This window comes from Hippopotamus amphibius, chromosome 12 (genome assembly GCF_030028045.1).
Source record: "Hippopotamus amphibius kiboko isolate mHipAmp2 chromosome 12, mHipAmp2.hap2, whole genome shotgun sequence".
Lineage (NCBI taxonomy): Eukaryota > Metazoa > Chordata > Mammalia > Artiodactyla > Hippopotamidae > Hippopotamus > Hippopotamus amphibius.
Genome location: NC_080197.1, coordinates 70,525,260 through 70,533,456, shown reverse-complemented (window position 1 = coordinate 70,533,456; position 8,197 = coordinate 70,525,260).

Sequence of the window (8,197 nt, the reverse complement as noted above, 5' to 3'; positions counted from 1 at the left end):
CCTCTCTGCTCTGAGTCTCTGCCCAAAGCAAGTGACGGTGGCTGATTCCTCACTATAGCAAGCTCTGAATAAATAGCCTCTGTGCTCATTTGGCTCCTCTGCATTTATTTCCACACCACTGAATGAATAATGAAGGATGTTATAAAGCCCAGCTATGAAAAAGGCATCAGTTATTAAACATTTGTAAAGTGCTTTACAAATCTTTTTAGTGTGTCTTGTGAACCCCTTGTGGAGTCCTGCTATTCCCATTTTAGAGCTGAGAAAATTGAGAAGGAACCAGGAGATTAAGCCATTTGCCTGATTTGCCTGGAGCTGGGATCAGAACAGAAACCCCCCTGTTGTTTGAGGTCTGTTGTTTATCCACGGATCTCAGCCTGCACTTTGGAATCATTACCATTTTAAAGCATTTTACTCTGGGTTGAGTGAATATTAAGAAGTAGATCACATTTCAGCCTGGCAGGCGCTAAAGTATTGTTTTTAGTTTGTTTTTCTAAGTTTTAGTAGACGCCATATGGGCTCCATTAACTTTACTATGTAGCACAATTTTGAAGATCGCTTCTTTTCCAAAATATTTTTCACCGTCATTTAGCATTTTAAAGTTCAGCACACACATCAACCCTTGATACTTGTTTTTCTCAAAGCTGTGCCCTTTTCCTCTCCCCAGCAAGGAGGGAGAGAGGGAGGTCAGAAATCCAGCCAGGGGTATGCCGTGTTACTGCGGCTGGGTGGGGTCAAGTGGTGGGGGCCAATGTAACCTGCCCACGCTGGACAAAGTCCTCCTAATGCAAGGGCTCTCCTTTTTTTTTAAAAGGAGAGCAGCTTTTACTCCCCACCCCCCTTCAAGTCTGAGGATTGCTGATGATGTTGACTGAGGGCGATGAGAAGAAAGCCAAGATGCGCGGAACCTGACTTGAGTTACGAGAAGGCCTGTCTGGAAGGCAGGGGCAGGAAGGACTGGATGATTCTCTGTAGCTCCTTGCTGGCTGCAGAAATGAAGCTGCCCCTGTTCCTCTCCACTGTGGGGCATTCAAAGAGGAGGGTGCGTTGCAGCAGCGTCTGGCCTGTGTGCCACTATACCTGGTCGGCCCAGAGAGGAACACTGAGTGATGCGTTAAGGACACTGGCTGAGGCTGATCAATATCGCACCATGTATAGGTTCATCCAATATTAAACAACAACATCATTTGCTGGCTAATGGCTCATCTGCCCAGTCCCTGGAATCCTCTTGTTCACCTATGCACCTCAATCCTTCACTTCTGTTTTTTGGGGTTTTTTAAAAAATTTGTTAGGTCTTCATTGCTGTGTACAGGCTTTCTCTAGTTGTGGCGAGGGGGCGGGCTATTCTTCGTTGAGCTGTGTGGGCTTCTCATTGCAGTGGTTTCTGTTGTTGTGGAGCACGGGCTCTAGCTGCGCGGGCTTCAGTAGTGGTGGCACGTGGGCTCAGTAGTTGTGGCTCACGGGCTCTAGGGCACAGGCTCAGTAGCTGCGGCGGATGGGCTTAGCAGCTCCTCAGCATGTGGGATCTTCCCGGACCAGGGCTTGAACCCATGTCCCCTGCCTTGGCAGATGGATTCTTAACTTCCGCCCACCAGGGAAGCCCTTCATTTCTAACCTTATACGCTAGCTCCAAATTCTATTTCTTTTATTTTATCCTTTCAGATTTCTTCGGTTTTGTTTTGTTTTTTCCAGGTTACTATGTATAAACATGCATAAAGAGAAATCCCTGTTGGTCCAGTGGTTAAGACCCCGTGCTCCCACTGCAGGGGGCGGGGGTTCAATCCCTGGTCAGGGAACTAAGATCCCACATGCTGCTCAATGTGGCCAAAAATAATAAACAAACAAACATGCATAAAAGGTCTGCAAATGAATGTGATGAAGTATGTGTTGTGATGCCTGGTAAGGGTTGTCTTTTTCCTCTGATGGGGGAAGTGAGCTTTGAACGAACGTGAGAACAGGCCAAGTCTCCAAGGAGACAGGCAGCTTATCAGAGGTTGCCCGTTCTGTGCTTCTCCCCATTTCTCACTGGAGGCAAGGCTCTGAAGGCAGAGGGGAGGCTGGTGGGGAATGCAGGTTTCAGGGCCTGAGGGTGGTGTTGGAAAGAGAGGGGAGAGGAAGAACTGGAGGGATGAGGCAGGGCATGGGCTGTACCCATGCGAGAGCCCACCTCTCCTAGCTTTTATAATTCTTGCCTGGCTGCATCTTTCATCCTATGAAAGAAAGGCCCCAAATCTTAGAGTTTAGAAGTCTGCAAGATGTTCAAACTAACAGATGTTCACTGATAACCTATTCAATGCACAGGCCAGCAGGAGTTGTCACAGCCACAAAAGGATGGAAAGGCAGAGGACCAGGCGGGGCAAGACCTTCCACTCTCTGAGCTGTATCTTTCTTATCCTTTACTGCACCGTAATTAGGGCTAGAGGAAAGAAAAACAGGCACAAGCACCAGCCACAGGTGGCAAACCATAAATGATGCTAGCAGACAGAAAGAAGTACAAGATGGAGTGCTGATCTTCCAGGCACTTTCAACATTGCTGGGAAGACAAATTGTCCAAATGAAGACATGACCGCAAATATAATGTTGCAGAGCAATGCTGCTGGCCCTTGCTAAAGACAATATTTGCATATAATCATTGAAACAGAATTTAGCTTTTAACCAGTCCTGTGTGTCCTCGTTTTCAAATGTTTAAATGTAAATGGATGTTTCTCATCGAGAATAGATGCAAAACAAATGTTTACTAAAGATATAAATTACATCATATACAATAAGATTGACACTTAAATTAAACACCCCCTGCCCCATGTCTGGGTATGTATGTTATTAGATGCGTTATTTCCAAAGAGACACAGCCCTGCTCACAGTAGGATGGCTTGGTGGAAAGAATATTGAATCAGAAGGTTTCAGTTTGGGCTCTTTTGGTAACCAACATCATAATTTGCGAACAGATAACTTAGATTCTGGGCATTATTTTGGCAATAAGAGCGCTCTAAAAGTTGCCTTAAAATTAACCAAAAATGCAGTCACTATGGAAAACAGCATGGAGGTTCCTTAAAAAGCTAAAAATAGAACTGCCATATGATCCAGTGAATCCCACTCCTGGGCATATATCCAGACAAAACTATAATTCAAAAAGATACATGCACCCCTATGTTCAGGGCAGCACTATTCACAATAGCCAAGGCATGGAAGCAACCTAAATGTCCAACAGATGAATGGATGAAGAAGATGTGGTATATATACACAATGGAATATCACTCAGCCATAAAAAGGAATGAAATAATGCCATTTGCAGCAACATGGATGAAACTGGAGATTATCATACTATGTGAAGTAAGCCAGAAAAAGACAAATATCATATGATATCACTTATATGTGAAATCTAAAATATGACACAAATGAACTTATCTATGAGACAGAAACAGACTCACAGACATAGAGAACAGACTTGTGGTTGCCACAACATTGTAAATCAACCACACTTGAATCAAATAATTCAAAAAAATTAACCGAAAATATAAGAACTCCAACAAGATCCATTCTGTCAGCTCACCTTCTCAGCAGGCTAAGTAAACAGTACTACTTTAAGAAGAGAAATAAACAAAATCAAAATGCTTATCTACTGATTCCTCAGCACATGGTCTTCATTAAAATAAGAGTATACACTTCATCACTGTGCACCTGGATCATATTCCATTTTCCTAAAATAATGCTTAGACGTGGGGTCTTGCCTGGATTTTCTCTTCATGATGTAGAAGCTGTTACATATCCAGCTGATCACATTACTGCCTGTTGCTGAAAGGCATGAACTTCAGCGAACAGGTTTTAAAATTCACTCGTGATCATTTATCGAGTGTACTACATGCCAGGCACACACTGAGTGTAGCAGAATCAGAGGAGCACTGCTCTCCAACACAGCAGCATAACATATAAACTGAGACATGCAAAGAGACCATGGAAATGTCCTGCTGATGGTATAAATCAAGAGCCCTGCCAGAAATCCGGGAGGAAGAATACCTCTCCTGGGAGACCCTGGGAAGACTGCAGAGGATGTGATGTCTGAGCTGAGTCTTGAAAGATGAGTGGAAACTTGCCAGGTGAAGGAGGGCAATTTACAAGCAGAGGGAGTAGGATGACTCATGAAAGTGCCTGGCACGTTCGAGAAAGAGTGTAAAGGCATGTGTAGCTGCAGCCCAGGTTTTGTGGGAGGGAAGGAAGGACTAGGGAGGGCTAGTTAGGTCAGGGCTAGAACAGGGGGCCTTGTTAGGTTACATTCAGTGGGTGATCCCCCCTGCAGGTAATGGGGGGGCACAGAGGTGTAATACATGATGTATTGTGTGTTGTGCTTTTAAGGGAGCTGGAGGTTATGTGGAGGGAGTGTGTAACTTGGGAGTAGAGTAAGGAGAAACAGGTTAGGGAGACCAAAAGGGAGGCGGCAGTGGGAAGCGTTAACTTTGAGAAGCATTTTTTTAAACTTTTTTTTTATTAGTTGTCTATTTTATACATATTAGTGTATATATGTCAATCCCAATCTCCCAATTCATCCCACCCAACCTCTCCCCCTACTACTTTCCCCCCTTGGTGTCCATATGTTTATTCTCTACATCTGTGTCTCTATTTCTGCCTTGCAAACCAGTTCATCTGTACCATTTTTCTGGGTTCTACATGTATGCGTTAATATATGATATTTGTTTTCCTCTGAGTTACTTACTCTGTATGACAGTCTCTAGGTCTCTCCACATCTCTACAAATGACCCAATAAGAAGATGTAGTACATATATACAGTGGAATATTACTCAGCCATAAAAAGGACTGAGGAGCATTTTTTAAAATAAATTTATTTATTTATTTTATTGGCTGTGTTGTGTCTTTTTTGCTGTGTGCGGGCTTTCTTTTTTTTTAGTTGCGGTGAGTGGGGGCTACTCTTTGTCATGGTGCACGGGCTCCTCATTGCCATGGCTTCTCTTGTTGCGGAGCACAGGCTCTAGGCACGTGGGCTTCAGTAGTTGCAGCACATGGGCTCAATAGTTGTGGCTCATGGGCTCTAAAGCGCAGGCTCAGTAGTTGTGGCACATGGGCTTAGTTGCTCCATGGCATGTGGGCTCTTCCTGGAGCAGGGATCGAACCCGTGTCCCCTGCATTGGCAGGTGGATTCTCAACCACTGTGCTACCTAGGAAGCCCCTGAGGAGCATTTTTTAAAGAGAATAGATAACACATGGTAAACCCTGGCTGTGGAGGCTGAGAGGAAGAAGCGGAGTATGACATTGAAGTTGCTCACTACAGGGGAAACTGGTGGCTGGCAACACTTTTAATCTAGGTGTGAGAACACGGACACAGTGGGTTCTCTGCTCAGTGTGCCCCCCACTAAAGGGTGACCATTAACTTTGGCACAGGTGGCCAGTGACCGAACAAGAAGGCAGAATGACAGCAGCTGAGAAGCTTGCCCGGAACGAGACCTCTGATCTCTTCATTTCCATGCCTCTGGCTCTGGGTATCTGTCATTCGATTCAATATCGTTTGAAAGCTGTTATCTAGAGTATATCTGATCTACTGCAAACCTCTTTTTGGGGGGCTACACTGCTTATCATTCCAGTTATGAGTGTGAGTGTGGGAACCCTGGAGCCAGATCACCCAGAATGACCTCCAGCAAGTCAGTTAAGCCTTTCTGTGTCTCAGTTTCCTCATCTGCAAAATGATAAAAATTCTTCCTGAGGTTGTTACAGGAATGAATGAGTTAGTATAAGTAGAAGCATGCCTGGCACACACAGTGTATGTACCTTGTGAGTATTTGCTATCATTATTAATAAGTAATAGAATACTTGACTGAAAATTGGTACAAATATTAGAGGTTTATTATCACAAAACAAGATTGGAAGTGGGCAGTTCCAGGTTGGTGCTGTTGTTTAACCAACGTATCAAGGACCAGATTCTTCCCATATCCCGCTCTGCTGTCTTTGGCTTGTTAGTGATTTCTCCCCTCATGGTGGCAGAAAGGCTGCAGTAGCTCCAAATATCAAGTCCTCACGACTGGCATTTCAAGCAGGAAATAAAGGCTCTCTTTCTTGTGCAGCCCTCACTTATCAGGGAGGAGAATCATTCCTAGAAGCCCCCAATAGGTTTCCTTTCAGCTAAAACTGGGTCACAGGCCCATCCCTAACTGCAAGAGGGGCTGGGAAAGAATCTAGGACCTCCAAACTATAAGCAAACGAGGCAAAAGTGGAGCTGGGCTGGCTGTTGCACGGAGAATCCGCAGTGCCTGTCACAGTCTGGAAGCCAAAGATTTCAAGGCTGCCTCACTCAGGCCAGTGGTAATTGAGAAACAAGTACATAGCACTTGAACACCACTGTTCTTCCAGAGTAAATGAGCCATAGACTTCATCCCTCAGGCATCATTAGCTTTTTTTAAGGATAGCTTTTAACCCAGGTGAATACCTAGTTGGTAAAATATGGAGAGAAGATATATTTGAACTGGTGGGCCTTCCTAGTCTTCTCACCTGCTCTAGACCATCACCTTCCCTTCCCACAAACCAGAGGAGGAGGTTCCTAATTCAGTTCACCTTGTCTAGAAGGTGGGCCAGGCCAGTCACTCTTAAAGGTACTTAAAAGGAAATGGATGCAGGCTTCACCCCCTTTTACTGCCCCATGCAGCATCTTCTTCATTGTCATAGGGTAATAAGCAGAGAGCTGTGTGAGAAGAGCGACTCTTTCTCCCAAAGAAGGACATCACAAATCAGTGGTTCTCCTACAATCTACATCCCCACAGTCACAGCCAGAATTTGGGCCCACAGCATCTCTTGTCTGGGCTCCCAATCAAAGCTCTCCATCACAAGAAAAACTGCAGGCAGCAAGATGGATGGAGAGCTACAGAGGAACCAGGAGAATGCCTTTATAAACATCCAGAAAGCCCTATTTCCACTATCCAATTCCGTTAACAAAGAGAGGAGAAATTTTAAAATTCCAAAGCACTTAGTTACTAATCTGATTCTGGCCTACATGTGGATATTCAATAAATACTTGTTAAATTAAATTGAGTCAAGGTTTTATTTATTCAACCCACTTAAAGCTTATGTAAACCCCTTGGAGATTTGTGTCAAGCTGTTAAGTTGGAAAATATATGAAAAGTAGTATTTTCAATAGACCAGCTTTCCTCTTAATGAGCTTTATGAGCTTAGTGTAAACCAGGGGAGAGAGGGAGGGGTTCCAGGCGAGGGGACGGGGAGGAGGAGGGAAGGAGGAAAGAGGAGAAAGCCTGTTTCTGTCTTTGTCTACATTTGCCTCTTCACTCTCCTTATTAACCAGCTACTGCCCTCTAGCGTTCACTGTGTAAATTCTCACCTGAATCCCATTTTTGTCTTTAAAAACCCTGATGCTACCAGGAAGGGACCAAACCTCTTGATTTGCAAATAAGCAAATTGAAGTCCAGAGAGGCGAGTTGTCAGACTGACCAAGGCAGCCTCCTGGATTCCCAGTTACCCCACTGTAACTTGTCTGGCAAACTCTCGTTATTAAAAACATTTCTCAGACACTATAACTAATCAATAAAAATTACAGCATGCTAATCATTTAATAATACAGTTGACCTCGGAGATACTGCGGGTTCGGTTCCAGACCACTGCAGTAAAGCGACTATGGCAAGAAAGCGAGTCACACGAATTTTTTTGTTTCCCAGTGCATGTAAAAGTGATGTTTACACCATGCTGTAATCTATAAAATGCAACATTATTATGTCTAAAAAATGTATATACCTTAATTTTAAAATATTGCTAAAAAATGCTAACCATCAAGTGCGCCTTCAGCAAGTCCTAGTAGTAACATCAAAGATCATTGCTTATAGATGCCCAGAACAAATATAAAAAAATTTGAAAAGAAAAAGTTTGAAATATCATGAGAATTACCAAAATGTGACACAGGGACATGAAGTGAGCAAATGCTGTTGAAAAATGGCACCGATAGACTTGCTCAAGGCAAGGTTGCCATAAACCTTCAATGTGTAAAAAATGCAATATCTGCGAAGCATGATAAAGTAAAGCACAGTAAAATGAGGTATGCCTGTAACTTTAAATACTATCAATGATTTCCAATGTTATTCCAAATAAAACCAAAATTGACTATTGGTCAAGCTTAGATGAGGATTTATAAATAATATTGTTACATTTTAAACTTACTTAAGTTTAGAAAATGCCTATTTTATTTTACTTATTT